General features: G+C 37.6%; 2 long non-coding RNA genes across 2 annotated transcripts; one reads left to right on the top strand and one right to left on the bottom strand.

Moving 5' to 3' along the window:
* The first annotated feature begins 950 nt into the window (after positions 1–950).
* Positions 951–12,029, top strand: LOC135156125 (uncharacterized). Its single transcript, XR_010295260.1, has 3 exons — positions 951–1,110; positions 8,743–8,952; positions 10,745–12,029. It is a non-coding gene; the product is annotated as an uncharacterized LOC135156125 (long non-coding RNA).
* Positions 12,030–16,080: 4,051 nt separating this feature from the next.
* On the bottom strand, positions 16,081–25,742 carry LOC135156123 (uncharacterized). Its single transcript, XR_010295253.1, has 3 exons — positions 25,600–25,742; positions 18,907–19,112; positions 16,081–16,459 (listed from the first exon to the last, which is right to left on the bottom strand). It is a non-coding gene; the product is annotated as an uncharacterized LOC135156123 (long non-coding RNA).
* Positions 25,743–25,953: the final 211 nt, after the last annotated feature.

Below are 25,953 nucleotides of genomic sequence, written 5' to 3' on the forward strand. Positions count from 1 at the left end.
AATATGCATGGAATATGACGGACAATAAAATTAGGCCTGCAAGAAACATTTTTGGCGGAAACTTGCTTGGAAATTTATATCCACTTAGATTTAGTGATGGATAAAGTCATCCCTTTCTCCGTCAAGGTCATTTAAATCTTCAAGAAATCTTGATGACTCTTAGATTTGACTTGTCCTTGCTGGAGTATATGAATGAGGGTTTCCCTTTTTTATCTGGGATGCCGTGTATATGTTTTTATGCAAAGAATGTCCTTTTATTGCACCCCCCCCCTATGGGGCGCCAAGTGTCCGCCAGTGAATTCCGTCCAAATCACGGCATTCCGTACACAAAATGTGTTTTTATTCAGACGAAAATCATTTCGTCATGACGCTTTTTTATTTCGTACACAAAATTTATTTTTTGTCACACAAAATCAATTTCGTCTCGACGAAATGCACGAAATCAATTTCGTCTAGACGAAATGTAATTGCGTCCACAAAGTTTATTTGGCGTGCCATACGAAATGAATTTTTATCAAACGAAATGGCGCACCAAATGTCCGATGGTAAATTCCGTCCAATTCACGCAATTCCGTACACAAAATGTGTTTTTGTTCATATGAAAATCATTTCGTCATGACGCAGTTTTATTTCGTATACGAAATTATTTTTTGTCACACAAAATCAATTTTCGTCGAGACTAAATGTAATTGCGTCCACAAAATTTATTTCGTTGCGATGCGAAAATCTATTCCGTCGACGAAATCATTTTGTGTCAAAACCACAAAAAAATTTCGTTGACAAAATGATTTTGTGTCAAAACACAAAAAAATTTCGTCGACGAAATGATTTTGTGTCAAAACACAAAAAAATTTCGTCGACGAAATGATTTTGTGTTTTGAGTCTTTTTGACATAAAATCATTTCGTCTCCTCTGTCTCGAAGGGGACATAAGAAGGTCGCTGATTGGCTGCACCTTGCTCAAGCTGTTTTCGCTCCGGGACGATCACACTTTTTCACAGCTCAGATTGGCATGTTGGTGAACTTATTAGCTTAGATTTCACGTTATTCATGCCTACATGAGCTGCATACAACTGCTCTAATCGGTAGGATGTGGACGGACATTGCATTCGTAAGTTCAGCTATGTTTTCGACTTCAAAATTACGTTGAAAAAAAAATGGGAATTCGTTAGTCGTTACCAAACTTGCATTTGCAAAAAGCTGTGTAACAATACTAGTCCCGTGTATTTAAGTTTATGTACTGTAGAGTGTAGTCAGCAGACCATTGGGGGGGGGGGGGGGGGGTTGGTCTTTTCTGCACACCTAAAAAGTAAAATGGTTATGAATTATACAGGTTGAAGATATTTAGGCCTTGATCTAATAATGTAAAATTCATTCCGAGCAAAATGCTGAAAATTTCATTGAAATTGGATGACAACAAAAGTTATTGATGCCTGGCCGTACATGCCGTATGAAACTCTAAGTCTAACTAACGTTAGGCTACTCCACTCAGTGACTCACGCGTATTGCGAGGTTAGTATTAGTATATTAACCTCGCACCATTAACCACGTTTGGCAATGGATTTCTAACTAGTGGGTCACGCGTGATGTGATCCCACTTCTGGTGTCCACAACACACAACTTCTATTGCTTGATTTTTCTGTGCGCGGCGGCATGTAATGAACCCTTGAGTGACTAGGCCTAAAAAACTCAGGCAATGGTTCGTATAGCCAGCCATTAAACACTCCACTATAGCCTATAGGTGAAGCAGAGGTTAGCAGTAGTGAAGTGTAGTGGAGCTTACACGAACTTGTGGTAGCCCTGGCCCCACTCATTACTAGTTCGAGGTTAGTGGCTACATATAGTTGCTACATGTATAGATCTATAGTACTAACCTCGTACACCGAACTGCATTTGGCCCTGGATTTCTGTGAAGTTGGCAAACATCGCTTCATTACAATACAGAATTAATATTTGCCGAAACTCCTCGCTACTCACCGGGGCGCTTTGTGGTGAGTAGCCATAATACAAAAAGTCAATAGTATATTTTTAATTAGGCCTAAATCAAAATCATCTTAAAAAAAAAGCAAATTTGATTACTTTGGAGTTTGGACTAGAAAGTGACTTTGCGTGTCTCTTCTTTTTACGCAAATAAAAGGAAGCCTGATGGTGGCGCTAATAAATTTCACAGCCTTGATTCAGGCTCGCTTCAAATGGGAAATAATAAGATGGCAAATATAGCGATCTTCAACGCTTATATATAAGCGTCGAAATTTGTAGCCATCTCCTTGTATTAGTCTATAATATACGACGTGTCAAATTGTAGCGAACTAGTTCGCTATTTCCAGATCTCCTCTATATATATATATATATATATATACGAGGGGGAATTGTAGCGAACTAGTTCGCTATTTTCCAGATCTCCTCTATATACAAACGACGGGAAATTGTAGCGAACTAGTTCGCTATTTTTCGGATCTCCTCGATATATACACGAGGGGAATTGTAGCGAACTAGTTCGCTATTTTCCAGATCTCCTCTATATACATACTACGGGATTTGTAGCGAACTATATATGAGGGGGCATTGTTTGTAGCGAACTAGTTCGCTATTTTTTTGGATCTCCTCTATATATACACCAGGGGGGAATTGTAGCAAACTACATATAGTTCGCTATTTTTCGGATCTCCTCTACATGTATACGACAGGAAATTGTTGCAAACTTGTTCGCCATTTCTCATCTCCTCTCTAAAATATAAACATGGCAAACTGTCGCGAACTAGATGGCAATTTTTCTGATCTCTTCATATACACGAGGGGGAAATTGTAGCGAACTAGTTGTCATTTTTTCCAAAGCTTACATTATTGTGAAGGCTTCAAAGTGAAAATCTGCAGGTTTTGGCTGTATATATTGATGCCATATTGTCAAATTGTAGCAGACTAGTTCGCTATTTTCCAGATCTCCTCTATATATATATACGAGGGGGAATTGTAGCGAACCAGTTCGCTATTTTCCAGATCTCCTCTATATCCATACGACGGGCTTTGTAGCGAACTAGTTCGCTACTTTTCGGATCTCCTCTATAAAATTATATACACGAGGGGGAATTGTAGCGAACTCGTTCGCTACAATTCCGTCTCTTGTATATATAAAGATCAGAAAAATAGCGAACTAGTTCGCTACTTTTCGGATCTCCTCTATAAAATTATATACACGAGGGGGAATTGTAGCGAACTAGTTCGCTACAATTCCGTCTCTTGTATATATAAAGATTAGAAAAATAGCGAACTAGTTCACTACAATTCCTCCTCGTGTATAAAATTTTATAAAGAAGATCCGAAAAATAGCGAACTAGTTCGCTACAATTTTCCGTCGTATATATAAAGAGGAGATCCGAAAAATAGCGAACTAGTTCGCTACAAAAGAAGAGATCCGAAAAATAGCGAACTAGTTCGCTACAATTTCCCGTCGTATATAGAGGAGATCTGGAAAATAGCGAACTAGTTCGCTACAATTTCCCGTCGTATATATATATATATATAGGAAATCCGAAAAATAGCGAACTAGTTCGCTACAAATCCCGTAGTATATGTATCTAAAGGAGATCTGGAAAATAGCGAACTAGTTCGCTACAATTCCCCCTCGTATATATATATAGAGGAGATCTGGAAATAGCGAACTAGTTCGCTACAATTTCCCGTCGTATATATACAGTATATAGAGGAAATTTGAAAAATAGCGAACAAATCCCGTAGTATGTATCTAGAGGAGATCTGGAAAATAGCGAACTAGTTCGCTACAATTCCCCCTCGTGTATATATCGATGAGATCCGAAAAATAGCGAACTAGTTCGCTACAATTTTCCGTCGTATATAGAGGAGATCCGAAAAATAGCGAACTAGTTCGCTACAAAAGAAGAGATCCGAAAAATAGCGAACTAGTTCGCTACAATTTCCCGTCGTATATATATATAGAGGAGATCTGGAAAATAGCGAACTAGTTCGCTACAATTTCCCGTCGTATATATATATATAGAGGAAATCCGAAAAATAGCGAACTAGTTCGCTACAAATCCCGTAGTATGTATCTAGAGGAGATCTGGAAAATAGCGAACTAGTTCGCTACAATTCCCCCTCGTGTATATATCGAGGAGATCCGAAAAATAGCGAACTAGTTCGCTACAATTTCCCGTCGTTTGTATATAGAGGAGATCTAGAAAATAGCGAACTAGTTCGCTACAATTCCCCCTCGTATATATATAAATAGAGGAGATCTGGAAATAGCGAACTAGTTCGCTACAATTTCCCGTCGATCCGGAAAATAGCGAACTAGTTCGCTACAATTCCCCCTCGTGTATATATCGAGGAGATCCGAAAAATAGCGAACTAGTTCGCTACAATTTTCCGTCGTATATAGAGGAGATCCGAAAAATAGCGAACTAGTTCGCTACAAAAGAAGAGATCAGAAAAATAGCGAACTAGTTCGCTACAATTTCCCGTCGTATATATATATAGAGGAGATCTGGAAAATAGCGAACTAGTTCGCTACAATTTCCCGTCGTATATATATATATAGAGGAAATCCGAAAAATAGCGAACTAGTTCGCTACAAATCCCGTAGTATGTATCTAGAGGAGATCTGGAAAATAGCGAACTAGTTCGCTACAATTCCCCCTCGTGTATATATCGAGGAGATCCGAAAAATAGCGAACTAGTTCGCTACAATTTCTCGTCGTTTGTATATAGAGGAGATCTAGAAAATAGCGAACTAGTTCGCTACAATTCCCCCTCGTATATATATATATAGAGGAGATCTGGAAATAGCGAACTAGTTCGCTACAATTTGACACGTCGTATATTATAGACTAATACAAGGAGATGGCTACAAATTTCGACGCTTATATATAAGCGTTGAAGATCGCTATATTTGCCATCTATAAAATACCGGCTTCAAATGCAGCTCCTCGGTAATTATGCCCCCGCAGACAAAGTCCGGAGGGGGCATTAAGCGTTGCCCCTGTCCGTTGATTCGCCCGCCCCCCCAATTGGTTTCCGTGCAATAAATCGAAATATATTTCGATTTATATATATTGATTTAAAAAAAAATTGGTGTGTAGGTACATGACACCATAGTACAGGCTAACTTTGAATTCAGAGTCTGCAGGTCCAAGGTCACAGCTCATGAAATATCCGAGTTGGTTTCCGCATGATGACTTATGAAATATTCAACAGATTTATAAAAATTAGGGTGTGTAGGTAGATGACACCATATACAGGCTAAGTTCGGAGTCGGCAGGTCAAAGGTCACGGCTCATTAAATATGCAATTTAGTTTCCGCATGATTACTTATGAAATATTCTACATATTTAAACGAATTTGAGTGTGTAGGTAGACGACACCAAAATACAGGTCAAGTTCGAATTCATAGTCGGCAGGTCAAAGGTCACGGCTCATTAAATATGCAATTTAGTTTCCGCATGATTACTTATAAAATATTCTACATATTTAAACAAATTTGAGTGTGTAGGTAGATGATACCAATACAGGCTAAGTTCGAATTCGGAGTATGCAGGTCAAAGATCACAGCTCCTTAAAGATATCTTATGAAATATTCAACAGATTTTTAAAAAATTTGGGTGTGTAGGTAGATGATGATGATGCACAGCATTTTTACAGCGGCGTAACAGGGTTCGGTGGCCAGGGGGGGGGGGGTTGGCAAGAGCCAAAAATTTCCCGGTCATATCATGGTATGAATAGGCGTAATGGTGTAGTAAGGCGACTATTTTGAGAAGGCCAGAACTTACCTTTAAAAAAAGTTGCGAGCGAGCGAAGCGAGCGAGCAATTTTTTTTATACCTTTTTAATACAAAAATCCAATTTTGTGATAGATTTTGACATGATATCCAGCCATGATATCCAGCTGATAATAAATTTATTTAATTCTTCTCTCTTTAGATTCCTTTTTTGTCACGGTGGTCTGTACGCCACTGTGAAGAGGATTCTTTGCGGCAGTAGCGTGAAGAGTAAAAAACAAAACAAAAAAACAACGAGGAGCGCAGTATAGAACATGTGCCAAAAGGCTGCTTCATATATATAAGTCCTGAGCGAGCGAAGCAAGCGAGAAAAAAAATCAACTTTTCATGAGAATCTAACTTTGAGCTATTTTTTTACATATTCAGTAATTAAAATCATATCCTACAATACTTTTCCAACAAAAAAGGAGGCAATTCCTCCTTTTTTTTTTTCTTGGCTGTAGAACTTTTTGGGGCCATGGCCCAACCCTTCCATACGCAGTGCTGTGTGTTTGGGGTCCAGGGCAGAGCCCCAGGAACTTCTTGATATCAAAGCCATTTAAACCTTGCAGATTTCCCCAATTTTAATCAAATCGCGGGCATAATATAACTTTTACACAACACATTTATTCAACCCAGTTGCGTAATGAACCAAATATTTTGAGGGGGCAAAACATATAAATGTGGGAAAAATTTGTGAAAAGTCGCCAGTGTGCAAAGCGAGCTGGAAAAATTGCCTATTGAAATTAAAATCTAATTATGTGATAGATTTTTCCATTATTATCAGCAAATAACACATTTCCTTGTTTTTATTCATTTCATTATACGTCATGTACGTTGTCTCCTATAAAATTTCTTTTATATCCTCTTGGGCGTGGAACCACGACCCCCCCCCCCCCCCCCCGTCTGTATGGCAGTGATTGAACGTGATTGAACGGGGGCGTTATAGAGCCATTTGAAGATTATAAATGAAGAGCCCCTACTTTGTGGGGTCTGGGGCAAAGCCCCGGTAGCTTATTTGCATAAAATTTAGAAAACTTATAGCACAATGTTGTATGCAGTCCATCTTTCTTCCCGCTCTTTAATTTCAATCATCAGCAGCCCGGTCGTGTTATTTTTTTTCTTGTTCCTTTTCTTTGTTTTCTAATTTAGCTCTTGACTAATTACATTCTACCTTCGTTTCCCGCTATTGTTTGCCATTTTGTCATCTTTTAATTTATTTCCCACCGTGCTATTGCATTACATAGGCCCTTTTCTCAATGATTTGTTCTTTTTCAAATGTTAATTCTATCGTACATTTTCCCGCTTTCCTCCCTTTTTTACTAAAAACAGTTTTTTCTTCGTTGTCTTTTTCCTTTTCTCTTTCCATTTCCCTTTCCTCCTTTTCTTTCCCCTTTCCTTCCCCTTTACCTTTCTTTCTCCCTCCTTTTTTTCTTTTTCCCGTTGTTTTTTAATTTTCCCGGTGAAATCCGCCAGGGGGGGGGGTAACTTGCCCCCCCGCCTGTTACGCCACTGCATTTTTATAGCACCATATATCTGTCAAAGACATTCAAAGGCATATTGGAGGAGCCAGCCAATCTGGGTCGCCTACAAGGGCGCGCACACAGAACTGTGACCCGCAGGTCTCTCCTCCCGATAACTGGTTGGGGGAATGCAGGTGGACCACTACACAGGGTCATTAAATATGCGAGTTGGTATCCTCATAATAACTTATAAAATTTCAACAGATTTTTTAAAAATTGGGTGTTTAGATAGATGACACCATAATACATGCAAATGAGCCTCAAAATTCGAAAAGTTATAATATTACATAATAATTCATAGAAAATGAATTATATTGTACACAAGTGGGATAAATCATTCAATAGTAATTGTAATGCACAGAATTATAACAAGTGTTGGTAAAACATCACAAAACCATTCATTTTAAAGTAGTAAAATAATTGAATTGACAAAGATTCTACCACTTCAGGCCATCCATAATTGGACTCGTACTCGTCGCTTTCAGACCCTTATCAAGATTTTGATCAATTCTCTCTCTAATATACGCATAGAATTTATAAAATCGTGTGTTTCGGTATCTAAAGAGTTTATTCATGATGATAATATTTTGATGGTGTTTGGAATCCTAAAAACCTGTATAATTATCATCATTTTAGGAAGAAAGCCTGTATGGTTTACTTAAACTATTCAAATTTTATATCTGGGGATACCCATCTCAATGTCCACATACATGTGATTTTTTTTTGTCATGAAATGAATTACTGATAATTTCATTTCATCAGCAATTTAATGCCCATGTCTGCATGTTTGAGTATGTTTTATGCATATTTCGCCTCTGCTATTATTTTGATAGGATGTATTTCCAAATTCATCACAATAATTGTAAGTTTTATCATAATTTTACTTTTTGAAAATTATGCTATTTTTGTTCCACCAATAGTATCAATATGACGATATCAATGGATTCTAGTTAATCCTTTTGGGTAAGATTGGAACTAACTCTGTGTTTAATAGATAAAGATATATGACTAACTTGTCCAGGTAATGAGAAATGGGCCCCTGCTGAGTAGGCCTAGAGTTTTTATGCCCCAGCAGACGAAGCCCGGAAGGGGCAGTAAGCGTTGCCCCTGTCCGTCCCCCCAATTGGTTTCTGCGCAATAACTCGAAAAATATTTAATGGATTTTAAAAAATTTTGGTGTGTAGGTAGATGACCACAAAATACAGGCTAAGTTCGAATTCGGTGTACGCAGGTCAAAGGTCACATCTCATTATATATGCAAGTCGGTTCAAAGGTCTAAATTTGTTAATTAATTATATATATGCATATTGGTTTCTGCATGATATTAAGTTCAATCATATTGAATGGATTTCTGATCGCGTTAAGCAGGGGCATCTGTGTCCTTTGGACAAGTCAAATTTTCTTAATTATGTGTAATTGATTTTATGACATGTGTTTACATTTGCTGCAGATTCCCATTCAGCCGTTGGACTGAACCTGTACTGTCTGTAACACAGTATGGATGGTCAATATGAAGCGAGCTTCATTGAATTCCTCCAAGAGCTCTGTACTCCGTTCTGACCATTTTGAAGATGGTTGCTTTGACAGGACTGGGCAAGTGACTCGTCTTAGACAGGATGCTGTCCCAACCATGTTTGATTTCCTGCCTCGTCTTCAGAAGGTACAGTAGATCTATATCATACATGTGTTCTAAAGAAATATTTTCTCTGTATTATCTACCTTTGGTTTGATAGAACATTGCTTTAAATATTCCATTTTCAGTAGCCAAATAGAGATGAAAATTATCCTATTTGGGAGGGTAACCATGGACCTGGGCCTATACTGTGTATTTACAGTAAACTCTTACTTAATGAACAAATATATTAAAAATTTGGTTTACCCTACATAATAATCCTGGGCTACTTTGAGATTGCATAGCCCGGGGGGGGGGGGGGGGGGGGGCTTTTTGGTCCCCCTCTTCAGATCTCCATGCACTGTCGATCGCAACGAAAACCGATGCACACGTCACCATCAATGTAATCTGCAAGCATGGAGCTCAACATTTTTTTTACCGCGTCACTCGTTGACTTTTTACTTTCAAGTCTTGCGCAACTTTTGAGACCAAAATTGTGACCCCCAGGTACAGGGTTCCGAAATTACGCAACATTTCGTAACTGCATGCAGAACCAAAATTGCTCAAAAACGTGTATTTGTGTACAAATCCAATGCAAGTAGTGTTTTTAGCCAAAATTTATAAAATGTATCATATTTTTCCTTTTACTGCTCAAAATCAATTAATTTTATCTTGTTTATGGTAAAAAAAAAACGTCTCCGACAATTTCCATTGAAAAAACAATAAAAAACAAAAAGTCGAAAAACACAGAAATACATAAGAAATTTAGAAAACAATAAAATACATAAAAAATGAATGTGATGTTGACAACTTTTTAAAAAATTAATTTAATCAGATGCCTATAAAGAGTAAGTGAAACAAAAATGAGCATTTTAGGGGCATTATTTTGTTAATTAGAGCAAACTTATGATTTTACGCATTAATTAACATAATGAGCAATGAGATTTTTCGCAGATTTTGATATTATGGTATTGTAGATAATGCCATGGGTAACGCGCGTGCCAATTTTCGTCGCGATTGCGAGATCAACGGCCGAGATCATAAGGGGGGCTGAATCAGCCCCCCCCCCCCGTCTTCTTAGGCGTCGAAATAGCCCAGTCTATTTAGGGTTAAAGATAAATCCCTAAATAATTCCCCAAATTCTATGATTTCTAAACAAATGTGCTCCTGAAGAAATGGTAAATCAAATTTCTACTTTTATGTATTTTATTGGTTCTATAATTCCATACGTATTTCTTTGTTTTGGGGCCTTATGTATTTTATAGTTTTTTTTCAATGGGATCACTTCGTGGCACTATTCCAATTATAAAAAGCAAGATTTGATTATTTCCAACCAATTAGTGCAAGAATAATGATGCATTTGTCAATTATGACTGAAAATAGAATTTCCATTGGATTAAATATGTATACAAAATAATATTTTTGAGCAATTTTCGGTCCAACATGAACTCATAAAATGTTGCGTAACTGCGTATCTGGGCGTCTCGAATTTTGTCTAAAAGCTCTGCGAGAATTGAACGAAAAAAAAATTGTGGTACCTCGTTTCTCATTGTGGACTTATCGTGAAAAATGTGGATGGGGGGGGCTTATTAAGCTTATTAAGCCCCCCCCCCCCCCCAGGGGCTAGATAGGGTTAATATATCATCATGAATATAAAAAAAAAAAAACATTTATTTTGTTGCAAGTCACTGGAAAAGGTTTGATTCCTAAATAAATATTATTCTTCATGTATTATCGAATATTTAATTGAAAAATTTAAAGCTATCTTTTCATTCTTCTATCTGTTTTTGTTCAATATTTCTTATATGTTTCTTTTTTTTAATTCATTCATCTCGTACAGAATTCACCCAAGCCAAGGAATTCCCCGAAAGAAAGACGTTTTGATTCAGCAAACAACCTCCCAGATACTGCAAAGTCTTCAGCACCTTCATTTCTCGAGGACCACTCCTACTCAATATCAGAAAGTCCAAGAGAGGTAAAGTGGAAGATAACAGCAATAATGGACTGTATTAAGAACTTGGAGAAGAGGCTGAAAACCACACACGAGAAGTCCCGCCGTGTACATTACTTGCTCTTAAGTTTGGACAAACATAACTTGCAAAACTTTACAACAAATAATTACCCCAATGTGCATTCTGATTATTTAAAATAGCTCAATGAAATAGTTTATCCGTGGGCATGTAACAAAAGTGAATTCATTAAATTTGAACGTGTTGCAAAAATGATGTCTTACAGTATATTCATTCTGACTTAGAATGTCAGAAGAGAAAAAAGTTTGTGAAAAGTAGGAATGACGGCAAGATGACAGAAGAATAGAACAGGATAGAGCAAGGGGGACAGATAAAGGACAAGTCCACCCCAAAAATTGTTGATATGAATAAAAAGAGAAAAATCCAACAAGCATAACACTGAAAATTTGATAAAAAATCGGATGTAAAATAAAAAAGTTATGACATTTAAAAATTTTGCTAAATTTTACAAAAGAGTTATATGCACATTCTGTACACAGTCAGTATGCAAATGAGGAGACTGATGACGTCATCCACTCACTATTTCATTTGATATATAGAATAAGGTATATTCTAATTTTCTCCTTGTCATGTTAAACAAAATTTTATTCCTCCCTGATCATGTGGAATTAGCATTATTCAATACTTTTTTGGTTCAGTAAAGTTTGTCCTTATGGTAATATCTGTAAAAAATGAAATATTGTATAATTCAAACAATAAAAAACAAAATAAACAGTGAGTGAGGGACATTATCGACTGTCTCATTTGCATGTCACTGAGTTGTGAATATTTTTGTTTTGTGAAAAATAAGTGAAAATTAAAAATGCCATAACTTTCTTAGTTTACATCCCATTTTGATGAAATTTTCAGCGTTATGCTAGTTTGATTTTTCTCAATTTAACTGAACCAACAATTTTCTTGGGTAGACTTGACCTTTACTAATGAGCTGTTGGATAGAGACAAAAAGATGAATTGAGATTGAGGGTGATAGAGAAAGAGAGACAGGTGTGGGGGAGCCTTTGATGAATGCCTGAGAAAGCGAACATTACCATAATTTTTTTTTTGAGGATTTGGACAGTAATGAATAGTACATGTTTTTTCTGTTGGTATTTCTCAAAATATGTGTATGTTGTATGTAATGAAATGGGTATAATCCTTTTGTAAGATACACTCATTCAGAAAATATTAACTAAACAAAAAAAAAAGCCAAATTATATTTTACTTATTTTCAACTGTTCAGACACTCTCATATCAAAAGTACCCCCCCCCTCATTTCAAGGTATTGGAGAGAGAGAGAGGTTGGATGAGAAATGGATTGGCTGTCTGCAGAAAAAAATGCAGGGGGAGCAAAACATTTTTAGGATATGTTCAAGGGAGCGAAGCGACCGAGCAGAAAAATTATTCTGGGGATATATGTGAGAGAGCAAAGTGACGAGAAGAACAAATGCAGGGGCCAAAATATTTCGAGAATATGTGAGAGGGAGCAAAGTGACCAAGCAGAAGTAAAAGGAAAGAGGGACAAAAATTGTGGTATGTGTGAGGGAGCAAAGCATCCGATAAAAAAAACCAGAAAGCAGGTCAATCAAAATATTTTTCAAATTTGTGCTGGTGCGCGACACGTTCACTCCCGAGCGATAGGGACTTGTTTAAAAATGGCATAGGAAATATGCGTTTTCTATAATCATGGTAAACTGATAATATGGTAGAATTTAGGTGTTGTAAGAGTTAAATTCTGAATGAACTGTATTGGCTGGTTAGACATGCGCAGAGGATTATTTGTCTTTATCCATTTTTATTTTCACATTTTTCTTTTGTTTGAATTTATTTTCCAGGGGGTAAGCCCCCCCTCCCCCCATTCCTGTGGATACCAATGGGGCGGGGGCTTGGAATAGTGCAAGTTAGAAATGGTGAATCTGAACTTTATAGATATCAAAAGAGAAAGAAAGAATTGTAAAATGAAAATGAATAAAAACAAAGATAGAGAGGGGGAGAGTGAGAAAGCAGGTGAACTTTCGAGGGGCATTAAAAAGTCTCAGATTAAAAACAACATTTTTGTTTTTGTAATTGTTTATTTTATTTACCCAGGGTCAGTCAAAATATTTTGGAATATGTGCGAGGGAGCGACACATTCACTCCCGAGCGGTAGGGACTTGTTTTAGGAAACATGCGTTTTCTAAGAATGGTAAACCCATATTTTAAGGTAAATTGCCAATTCGTCTACTGCCATACAGTCCACTCACCACATGGTCTACCTTCATTTTGTCTATAAATGCCATTTCGTCCAATAGCAATTTCGTTTACCACCCATTTAGTCTAATTCTATTAAGGCTAATGCCATCTCCATTAATCAGTTCGTCCAATGTTCATTTAGTCCAAGCCATGTTGGCTAATATCAGTTGGTCCAATATCCAAATTATCCACCGGATAATTGTCATTTCGTCTATCATTTCGTCCACCACCCATTAGGTCCGATAATCAGTTTGTCTAACAACCAAATCGCCCAGTTCGTCCAATTCTCAAATCGTCCAATAGTCATTTAGTCTAATAGCCAATTGGTCCAATAGCCATGTTGTCTAATACAAATATAATGCATCATCCGGGGGGGGGGGGGGGGACGAAATGACTTCTTAAATATACCTTGAAATTCCTGAAGATAAAAAAATATGTAACTAGGCCTGCTATCAGGAATGGAATGATGCGGTACAGCATGCAGCCTCCTACCCCCCCCCCCCCCCCCCCCGCTCTCTCTACCACATCACGCACACAAAAGGGGGAATTGGAGTGGTTAAAATTGATAAAATTGAAATAGGGTCCTTTGATTTGGAATTTACCCTCATTTCTTTTTTTTTACAAATGCACACCTAAAAATGATAATCATCACTCATCATATAACAATGATAATAATTGTAATAATAGTAATTAATGTAGTACTAATAAACAAGAAATGTACTATAATAATAACGATAACAGCCTTAGACGGTACAAAAAAATTAAAAAGAGAGAAAAGTGGGAAAGGATGGGGAGAACATTACATAAAAACATAAAATGTATTACAATGGAGCTTAAAAAAACACTAATAAAAGATTAATCAAACGACAGGTGTACATTAATAACAAATCACAAGAGCAACAGGAGTCGAGGTAGCAATACACAGGCACCAAACTAGAAGGACTGCTAGTAGTAGACTATTCCTATTTGATTGTAGACAAAACGAATATTGACCGGGATGGCAATTGGACCCATTGATGATTAGACCAAATGATTGTTAGATGAAATGGGTTTAGACTAAGTGACAGTGGATCAACTGCAGTTGGACCAAATGGAACATAGACAAAATGTAAGTAGACTAAGTGGTCAGTGGCCATTTGCCCTTAGACCAATTGGCTATTGGACTAAATGGTAATAGACATAATGAAAATGGACAAAGTGGCTATTGGACAAATTGGCCAAAAATGCCATTAGACCAAATGAAAGTAGACAAATTGGTTATTAGACGAACTAGCTATTGGACAAAATGGTAATTGGAAGATGTGGAAAAGGAACAACTGATGGTAGATGAAATGACATACCATTTGATGAGTGGACAAAATGGCAGTAGACGAAATGGCAATAAACCTATTATAGGCCTACGGTAGAATTTAGGTGTTTTACGAGTCAAATTCTGAATGAACTGTATTGGCTGGTAAGACATGCGGCAAGGATCTGTGTCTCTTATCCATTTTTATTTTTCAAATTTCTTTTGTTTGATTTCAGTTTTCAGGGGAAGCCCCCCCCCCCCCCCCCCTCCTGTGGAAGCCAGTGGGGCTGGGGCTTAGAATAGTGCACGATAGAAAGGGAAAAACCGGAACTTTAGATATCAAAAGAGAAACAAAGAATTGTAAAAATGGGTGAGCTTTCGAGGGGCATAAGAAAGTCTGAGATTAGAAACATCATTTTTATTTATTTCTTTATTCATTTATTCTGTTTTATTTACCAAGGGTAGCCTCTTCAGTACAAAACTGCTTTACAAGAGAGCACTGCACATCTAAATGTATTTATCAGCATTAATAGTTTATACATAATTTTTAAAATGAGCGCGAAGCTCAGGATAATGTTTGATATTCCAACCAGAAAAATTGGCATTTTAAGCATATAATCCCCTGCCCCATTGGCATCCACAGGAGGGTGGGCCTTTCTGCCTGGAAACTGAAATCAAAAGAAAAGTGTGGAAAATGGATGAAAGACAAAGATCCTCTGCGCATGTCTTACCAGCAAATGCAGCTCATTCAGAATCTAACTCTTAGAGCACCTAAATTCTACCGTAGGCCTACAATATGTGTTTACCATGCTTAGAAAACGCATATTTCTTAAGCTATTTTTAAACAAGTCCCTACTGCTCAAGAGTGACCGAGTCGCTTCCTCACACATATTCGAAAATATTTTGACCTGCTTTTTTTATCGGTTGCTTTGCTCCCTCACATACCCCAACAATTTTATGTCCTCTACATTTCTTCTGCTTGGTCACTTCGCTCCCTCTCACATATTCCCCAAATCTCTTGTCTCTTGCATTTTTCTTCTCTGTCATTTCGCTCTCTCGCATATATTGCAAAATAATTTTCTGCTGTCGCTTCGCTCCCTTGCACATATCCCAAAAATGTTTTGCCCCCCCCCCGTATTTTTTTTTCTGCAGACAGCCATGTCCCGTTCATACTCTCTCTCCAATACATTGAAATGATGGGGGGGGGGGCACTTTGGATATGAGAGTTACTGAACAATTGAAAATCAGTGAATTATTTGGCTTTTTTTCTTTTGTTTAGTTAATATTTTCTGTGTGAGTGAAACTTCCGAAGGATTATACCCGTTTCGTTACATAAAACATACAAGTATTTTGAGAAATACCAACAGAAAAAAAAACCCAGATTCTTCCTGACTGTTCAAATCCTTAAAAAAATTATGGTAATCTTCGCTTTCTCAGGCATTGATCACAGGCTCCCCCAACACCCGTCTCTCTTTCTCTATCACCCCCATTCTTAATTCATCTTTTTGTCTCTATCCAACAGCTCATTCATATCTATCGCCTTGTTCTATCCTGTTCTATTCTTCTGTCAGCTTGCTGTCATTCCTACTTTTCACAAACTTTTTTCTCTTCTGACATTCTAAGTCAGAATGAATATACTGTAAGACATCATTTTTGCAACACGTTCAAATTTAATGAATGCACTTTTGTTACATGCCCAGTGGTAAACTTTTTTATTGAGCTATTTTAAATAATCAGAATGCACATAGCGTAAATTATTTGTTGTAAAGTTTTGCGAGTCATGTTTGTCCAAACTTAAGAGCAAGTAATGTACACGGCGGGACTTCTGCTGTGTGGTTTCAGCCTCTTCTCCAAGTTTTTAATAGTCCATTATTGCTGTTATCTTCCACTTTACCCCTCTTGGACTTTCTGATATTGAGTAGGAGTGGTCCTCGAGAAATGAAGGTGCTGAAGACTTTGCAGTATCTGGGAGGTTGTTTGCTGAATCAAAACGTCTTTCTTTCGGGGAATTCCTTGGCTTGGATGAACTCTGTACGAGATGAATGAATTAAAAAAAAGAAACATATAAGAAATATTGAACAAAAACAGATAGAAGAATGAAAAGATAGCTTTAAATTTTTCAATTAAATATTCGATAATACATGAAGAATAATATTTATTTAGGAATCAAACCTTTTCCAGTGACTTGCAACAAAATAAATGTTTTTTTTTTAAATATTCATGATGATATATTAACCCTATCTAGCCCCTGGGGGGGGGGGCTTAATAAGCTTAATAAGCCCCCCCATCCACATTTTTCACGATAAGTCCACAATGAGAAACGAGGTACCACAATTTTTTTTTTCGTTCAATTCTCGCAAGGCTTTTAGACAAAATTCGAGACGCCCAGATACGCAGTTACGCAACATTTTATGAGTTCATGTTGGACTGAAAATTGCTCAAAAATATTATTTTGTATACATATTTAATCCAATGGAAATTCTATTTTCAGTCATAATTGACAAATGCATCATTATTCTTGCACTAATTGGTTGGAAATAATCAAATCTTGCTTTTTATAATTGGAATAGTGCCACGAAGTGATCCCATTGAAAAAAAACTATAAAATACATAAGGCCCCAAAACAAAGAAATACGTATGGAATTATAGAACCAATAAAATACATAAAAGTAGAAATTTGATTTACCATTTCTTCAGGAGCACATTTGTTTAGAAATCATAGAATTTGGGGAATTATTTAGGGATTTATCTTTAACCCTAAATAGACTGGGCTATTTCGACGCCTAAGAAGACGGGGGGGGGGGCTGATTCAGCCCCCCTTATGATCTCGGCCGTTGATCTCGCAATCGCGACGAAAATTGGCACGCGCGTTACCCATGGCATTATCTACAATACCATAATATCAAAATCTGCTCAAAAATATTATTTTGTATACATATTTAATCCAATGGAAATTCTATTTTCAGTCATAATTGACAAAGGCATCATTATTCTTGCACTGATTGGTTGAAAATAATAAAATCTTTGCTTTTTATAATTGGAATAGTACCACGAAGTGATCTCATTGAAAAACAAGAGGAACGCCTCTGGCAGTCTCGCCTGCATTACGCAATTTAATATGAGCAGCAGTGCTAACTTTGAAAACTACTATAAAATAATCATTCACAAAAACATCATTCATATAATGACATAATACCACGTTCATTGACCATAAATGACTACACCCATGTCCACATTTCATTCACTCTATCCATAAACTTTCAAAGTTATGATGGCACTTCAACAATTACCCCAACATGGCCTAAGTTTATTGACCTTAACTGACCTTTGACTTGGTTTTGTGACCTGAAACTCACAGGGGATGTTCAGTGATGCTTGATTACTCTTATATCCCAAGTGTTATGAACTAGATCCATAAACTTTCATAGTTAGGATGGTAATTCAACAAATACCCCCAACACGGCCAAAGTTCATTGACCTTAAATGACCATTCACCATGGTCATGTGACCTGAAACTCGCACAGGATATTCAGTGGTACTTGATTAACCTAATGTCCAAGTTTCATGAACTAAATCCATAAATTTTCAAAGTTATGATAGTAATTCAACAAATACCCCCAACTTGACCAAAGTTCATTGACCCTAAATGACCTTTGACCTTGGTCACGTGACCTGAAACTCGAGCAGGATGTTTACTAATACTTGATTAACCTTATTCCCAAGTTTCATGAACTAGGTCCATATACTTTCTAAGTTATGATGTCATTTCAAAAACTTAACCTTAGGTTAAGATTTGATGTTGACGCCGCCGCCGCCGTCGGAAAAGCGGCGCCTATAGTCTCGCTCTGCTATGCAGGCGAGACAAAAACCAATAAAATACATAAGGCCCCAAAACTAAGAAATACGTATGGAATTATAGAACCAATACATAAGATTAGAAATTTGATTTACCATTTTTTTCAGGAGCACATTTGTTTAGAAATCATAGAATTTGGGGAATTATTTAGAGATTTACCTTTAAAGCAGAGAATTCTATATTTAGGCATAAATTAGCATTATTAATTTATTAAAAATAAATTTAAATTCTGTAAAATCAGCGATACACCCTTAGCTCCATGCTTGCAGATTACATTGATGGTGACGTGTGTATTGGTTTTCGTTGCGATCGACGGAGATCTGAAGAGGGGGACCAAAAAGCCTCCCCCCCCCCCCCCCCGGGCTATGCAATCTAAAAGCAGCCCAGGATTATTATGTAGGGTAAACCAAATTTTTAATATATTTGTTCATTTAGTAAGAGTTTACTGTAAATACACAGTAAAGGCCCAGGTCCATGGTTAGCCTCCCAAATAGGATAATTTTCATCTCTATTTGGCTACTGAAAATGGAATATTTAAAGCAATGTTCTATCAAACCAAAGGTAGATAATACAGAGAAAATATTTCTTTAGAACACATGTATGATATAGATCTACTCTACCTTCTGAAGACGAGGCAGGAAATCAAATATGGTTGGGACAGCATCCTGTCTAAGACGTGTCACTTGCCCAGTCCTGTCAAAGCTACCATCTTCAAAATGAGCAAAACGGAGTACAAAGCTCTTGGAAGAATTCAATGAAGCTCGCTTCATATTGACCATCCATACTGTGTTACAGTACCGGTTCAGTCCAACGGCTGAATGGGAATCTGCAGCAAATGTAAACACATGTCATAAAATCAATTACACATAATTAAGAAAATTTGACGTGTCCAAAGGACACAGATGCCCCTACTTAACGCGATCAGAAATCCATTCAATATGATTGAACTTAATATCATACAGAAACCAATATGCATATATATATAATTAACAAATTCAGACCTTTGAACCGACTTGCATATATAATGAGATGTGACCTTTGACCTACGGACTCCGAATTCGAACTTAGCCTGTATTTTGTGGTCATCTACCTACACACCAAAAATTTTTTTTAATCCATTAAATATTTTTCGAGTTATTGCGCGGAAACCCAAGTGGGGGGGGGGGGGACGGACTGGGCTTCGTCTGTGGGGGCATAAAAACTCTAGGCCTACATGTACTCAGCAGGGGCCCGTTTCTCAACACTTGGACAAGTTAGTCATATAACTTTATCTACCAAACACAGAGTTAGTTCCAATCTTACCCAAAATGATTAACTAGAATCCATTGATATCGTATATTCATTAGTGGTGGAAAGTACATGAAACGTAGCCTTAGTCACAAAATAGCATAATTTTCAAAAAGTAAAATTATGATAAAACCTAATAATAATAATAATCCGCTTTTATATAGCGCTTAATACATCGAATGAAAAGATAGCTTAAAATTTTTCAATTTAATATTTGATAATACATGAAGAATAATATTTATTTAGGAATCAAACCTTTTCCAGTGACTTGCAACAAAATAAATGTTTTTTTTTTTATATTCATGATGATATATTAACCCTATCTAGCCCCTGGGGGGGGGGGGGCTTAATAAGCCCCCCTATCCACATTTTTCACGATAAGTCCAAAATGAGAAACGAGGTACCACTATTTTTTTTTTCGTTCAATTCTCGCAGAGCTTTTGAGACCAAATTCGAGACGCCCGGATACGCAGTTACCCAACATTTTATGAGTTTATGTTGGACCAAAAATTGCTAGAAAATATTATTTTGTATACATATTTAATCCAATGGAAATTCTGTTTTCAGTCATAATTGACAAATGCATCATTATTCTTGCACTGATTGGTTGAAAATAATCAAATCTTTGCTTTTTATAATTGGAATAGTACCACGAAGTGATCCCATTGAAAAAAACCAATAAAATACATAAGGCCCCAAAACTAAGAAATACGTATGGAATTATAAAACCAATAAAATACATAAGATTAGAAATTTGATTTACCATTTTTTTCAGGAGCACATTTGTTTAGAAATCATAGAATTTGGGGAATTATTTAGAGATTTACCTTTAAAGCAGAGAATTCTATATTTAGGCATAAATTAGCATTATTAATTTATTAAAAATAAATTTAAATTCTGTAAAATCAGCGATACACCCTTAGCTCCATGCTTGCAGATTACATTGATGGTGACGTGTGTATTGGTTTTCGTTGCGATCGACGGAGATCTGAAGAGGGGGACCAAAAAGCCTCCCCCCCCCCCCCCCGGGCTATGCAATCTAAAAGTAGCCCAGGATTATTATGTAGGGTAAACCAAATTTTTTTTATATTTGTTCATTTAGTAAGAGTTTACTGTAAATACACAGTAAAGGCCCAGGTCCATGGTTACCCTCCCAAATAGGATAATTTTCATCTCTATTTGGCTACTGAAAATGGAATATTAAAAATAAAAGGAGGAATTACCTCCTTTTTTGTTGGAAAAGTATTGTAGGATATGATTTTAATTACTGAATATGTTAAAAAATAGCTCAAAGTTATATTCTCATGAAAAGTTGATTTTTTTTCTCGCTCGCTTCGCTCGCTCAGGACTTATATATATATATATAAAGCAGCCTTTTGGCACATGTTCTATACTGCGCCCCTCGTTGTTTTTTTGTTTTGTTTTTTACTCTTCACGCTACTGCCGCAAATAATCCTCTTCACAGTGGCGCGTACAGACCACCGTGACAAAAAAGGAATCTAAAGAGAGAAGAATTAAATAAATTTATTATCTGGATATCATGTCAAAATCTATCACAAAATTGGATTTTTGTATTAAAAAGGTTAAAAAAAATTGCTCGCTCGCTTCGCTCGCTCGCAACTTTTTTTAAAGATAAGTTCTGGCCTTCTCAAAATAGTCGCCTTACTACACCATTACGCCTATTCATACCATGATATGACCGGGAAATTTTTGGCTCTTGCCCCCCCCCCCCCGGCCACCGAACCCTGTTACGCCGCTGTAAAAATGCTGTGCATCATCATCATCATCATCTACCTACACACCCACATTTTTTAAAAATCTGTTGAATATTTCATAAGATATCTTTAAGGAGCTGTGATCTTTGACCTGCAGACTCCGAATTCAAAGTTAGCCTGTACTATGGTGTCATGTACCTAAGCACCAACATTTTTTTTAATCAATATATATAAATCGAAATATATTTCGATTTATTGCGCGGAAACCAAGTGGGGGGGGGGGGGCGGGCGAATCAACGGACAGGGGCAACGCTTAATGCCCCCTCCGGACTTTGTCTGCGAGGGCATAATTACCAAGGAGCTGCATTTCTCAAAATAGTCGCCTTATTACACCATTATGCCTATTCATACCATGATATGACCGGGAAATTTTTGGCTCTTGCCCCCCCCCCCTTGGCCACCGAACCCTGTTACGCCGCTGTAAAAATGCTGTGCATCATCATCATCATCTACCTACACACCAAAATTTTTTAAAAATCTGTTGAATATTTCATAAGATATCTTTAAGGAGCTGTGATCTTTGACATGCATACTCCGAATTCGAACTTAGCCTGTATTGGTATCATCTACCTACACACTCAAATTTGTTTAAATATGTAGAATATTTTATAAGTAATCATGCGGAAACTAAATTGCATATTTAATGAGCCGTGACCTTTGACCTGCCGACTACGAATTCGAACTTATCCTGTATTTTGGTGTCATCTACCTACACACTCAAATTCGTTTAAATATTTAGAATATTTCATAAGTAATCATGCGGAAACTGCATATTTAATGAGCCGTGACCTTTGACCTGCCGACTCCGAACTTAGCCTGTATTTGGTGTCATCTACCTACACACCATAATTTTTATAAATCTGTTGAATATTTAATAAGTCATCATGCGGAAACCAACTCGGATATTTCATGAGCTGTGACCTTGGACCTGCAGACTCTGAATTCAAAGTTAGCCTGTACTATGGTGTGATGTACCTACACACCAAAATTTTTTTAATCAATATATATAAATCGAAATATATTTCGATTTATTGCGCGGAAACCAAGTGGGGGGGGGGGCGGGCGAATCAACGGACAGGGGCAACGCTTAATGCCCCCTCCGGACTTTGTCTGCGGGGGCATAATTACCAAGGAGCTGCATTTCTCAAAATAGTCGCCTTATTACACCATTACGCCTATTCATACCATGATATGACCGGGAAATTTTTGGCTCTTGCCCCCCCCCCCCCTGGCCACCGAACCCTGTTACGCCGCTGTAAAAATGCTGTGCATCATCATCATCATCTACCTACACACCCAAATTTTTTAAAAATCTGTTGCATATTTCATAAGATATCTTTAACCACTTGACTGCGTAGCACGTAATATTACGTGCTGGGCGAGTGTACGATCTGTGCTGGGCACGTAATATTACGTGCTTGACCTATCTTCTGTTTGAGGCGTCAGCACCGTGCTGTTAATACCCCTACGATGAAAACAGCGCATGTATATCAAATTTCAGACTATGGTCGCCAGATGGCGCTATTCCACAAAAGTTATTGAAACTTTTGCAGTGATTTATAAATGTTTGTATTCACTTTTCCATAGTGATAGTGTACGGCGCTCAGTTCAAAATGGCGACTCGCAGTGGAGAAATGAATCAGAAGGATTTTGACGAAACTTTAGACGATAGGAGTAATAAATATAGTGAAAGATCTGTGTCAGAAGGGGAAGATGATTTTTTTTGTATGGATATTGGAAAAAGTGATGAGGAAAGTGATGTGATTATTTACAATTTTCCCCCAAGTTGCTGTCGGTAGTAGTCCCAAATAGATCTAAATTGTTAGTCCCATTCAGTAGCACCAGGGGGGTCAGTGCGCATTACAGCCTATAGCAGTCAAGTGGTTAAGGAGCTGTGATCTTTGACCTGCATACTCCGAATTCGAACTTAGCCTGTATTGGTATCATCTACCTACACACTCAAATTTGTTTAAATATGTAGAATATTTTAAAAGTAATCATGTGGAAACTAAATTGCATATTTAATGAGCCGTGACCTTTGACCTGCCGACTACGAATTTGAACTTAACCTGTATTTTGGTGTCATCTACCTACACACTCAAATTCGTTTAAATATGTAGAATATTTCATAAGTCATCATGTGGAAACCAACTCGGATATTTCATGAGCTGTGACCTTGGACCTGCAGACTCCGAATTCAAAGTTGATTTTCGATTTATTGCGCGGAAACCAAGTGGGGGGGGGGCGGGCGAATCAACGGACAGGGGCAACGCTTAATGCCCCCTCCGGACTTTGTCTGCGAGGGCATAATTACCAAGGAGCTGCATTTCTCAAAATAGTTGCCTTATTACACCATTACGCCTATTCATACCATGATATGACCGGGAAATTTTTGGCTCTTGCCCCCCCCCCCTGGCCACCGAACCCTGTTACGCCGCTGTAAAAATGCTGTTCATCATCATCATCATCTACCTACACACCCAAATTTTTTAAAAATCTGTTGCATATTTCATAAGATATCTTTAAGGAGCTGTGATCTTTGACCTGCATACTCCGAATTCGAACTTAGCCTGTATTGGTATCATCTACCTACACACTCAAATTTGTTTAAATATGTAGAATATTTTTAAAGTAATCATGTGGAAACTAAATTGCATATTTAATGAGCCGTGACCTTTGACCTGCTGACTACGAATTCGAACTTAACATGTATTTTGGTGTCATCTACCTACACACTCAAATTCGTTTAAATATGTAGAATATTTCATAAGTCATCATGTGGAAACCAACTCTGATATTTCATGAGCTGTGACCTTGGACCTGCAGACTCCGAATTCAAAGTTAGCCTGTACTATGGTGTCACATACCTACACACCAAAATTTTTTTAATCAATATATATAAATCGAAATATATTTCGATTTATTGCGCGGAAACCAAGTGGGGGGGGGGGGTGGGCGGGCGAATCAACGGACAGGGGCAACGCTTAATGCCCCCTCCGGACTTTGTCTGCGGGGGCATAATTACCGAGGAGCTGCATTTGAAGCGAGCCTGAATCAAGGCTGTGAAATTTATTAGCGCCACCATCTGGCTTCCTTTCATTTGCGTAAAAAGAAGAGACACGCGAAGTCACTTTCTAGTCCAAACTCCAAAGTAATCAAATTTGCTTTTTTTTTAAATATGATTTTGATTTAATTAAAAATATACTATTGACTTTTTGTATTATGGCTACTCACCGCTAAGCGCCCCGGTGAGTAGCGAGGAGTTTCGGCAAAAATTAATTCTGTAAAAGTTGGCGGAGTACAGCAAGTCTGCATATGCCGACTTAACCCAAGACAAGACAAGTATTGTAATGAAGCGATGTTTGCCAACTTCACAGAAATCCAGGGCCAAATGCAGTTCGGTGTACGAGGTTAGTACTATAGTCGATCTATACATTTACTGTAGCAACTATATGTAGCAACTAACCTCGAACTAGTAATGAGTGGGGCCAGGGCCAGTACCACAACTATACTAGTACAGCAGGCGATGGTTTGTGTAAGCTCCACTACACTTCACTACTGCTAACCTCCGCTTCACCTATAGGCTATAGTGGAGTGTTTAATGGCTGGCTATACGAACCATCGCCTGATTTTTTTAGGCCTAGTCACTCAAGGGTTCATTACATGCCGCCGCGCACAGAAAAATCAAGCAATAGAAGTTGTGTGTTGTGGACACCAGAAGTGGGATCACAGCACGCGTGGGCCACTAGTTAGAAATCCATTGCCAAACGTGGTTAATGGTGCGAGGTTAGTATACTAATACTTACCTCGCAATACGCGTGAGTCACTGAGTGGAGTAGCCTAAACGGTTAAGTTAGAGTTTCATACGGCATGTACGGCCCACTCACACGTATTGCGAGGTTAGTATATTAGTATACTAACGGCCAGGCATCAATAACTTTTGTTGTCATCCAATTTCAATGAAATTTTCAGCATTTTGCTCGGAATGAATTTTACATTATTTATTAAGATCAAGGCCTAAATATCTTCAACCTGTATAATTCATAACCATTTTACTTTTTAGGTGTGCAGAAAAGACCAACCCCCCCCCCCCCCCCCCCCCCAATGGTCTGCTGACTACAGTACATAAACTTAAATACACGGGACTAGTATTGTTACACAGCTTTTTGCAAATGCAAGTTTGGTAACGACTAACGAATTCCCATTTTTTTTTCAACGTAATTTTGATGTCGAAAACATAGCTGAACTTACGAATGCAATGTCCGTCCACATCCTACCGATTAGAGCAGTTGTATGCAGCTCATGTAGGCATGAATAACGTGAAATCTAAGCTAATAAGTTCACCAACATGCCAATCTGAGCTGTGAAAAAGTGTGATCGTCCCGGAGCGCGGCGAAAACAGCTTGAGCAAGGTGCAGCCAATCAGCGACCTTCTTATGTCCCCTTCGAGACAGAGGAGACGAAATGATTTTATGTCGAAAAGACTCAAAACACAAAATCATTTCGTCGACGAAATTTTTTTGTCTTTTGACACAAAATCATTTCGTCGACGAAATTTTTTTGTGTTTTGACACAAAATCATTTCGTCGACGAAATTTTTTTGTG

This window comes from Lytechinus pictus, chromosome 2, assembly GCF_037042905.1.
Source record: "Lytechinus pictus isolate F3 Inbred chromosome 2, Lp3.0, whole genome shotgun sequence".
Classification (NCBI taxonomy): domain Eukaryota; kingdom Metazoa; phylum Echinodermata; class Echinoidea; order Temnopleuroida; family Toxopneustidae; genus Lytechinus; species Lytechinus pictus.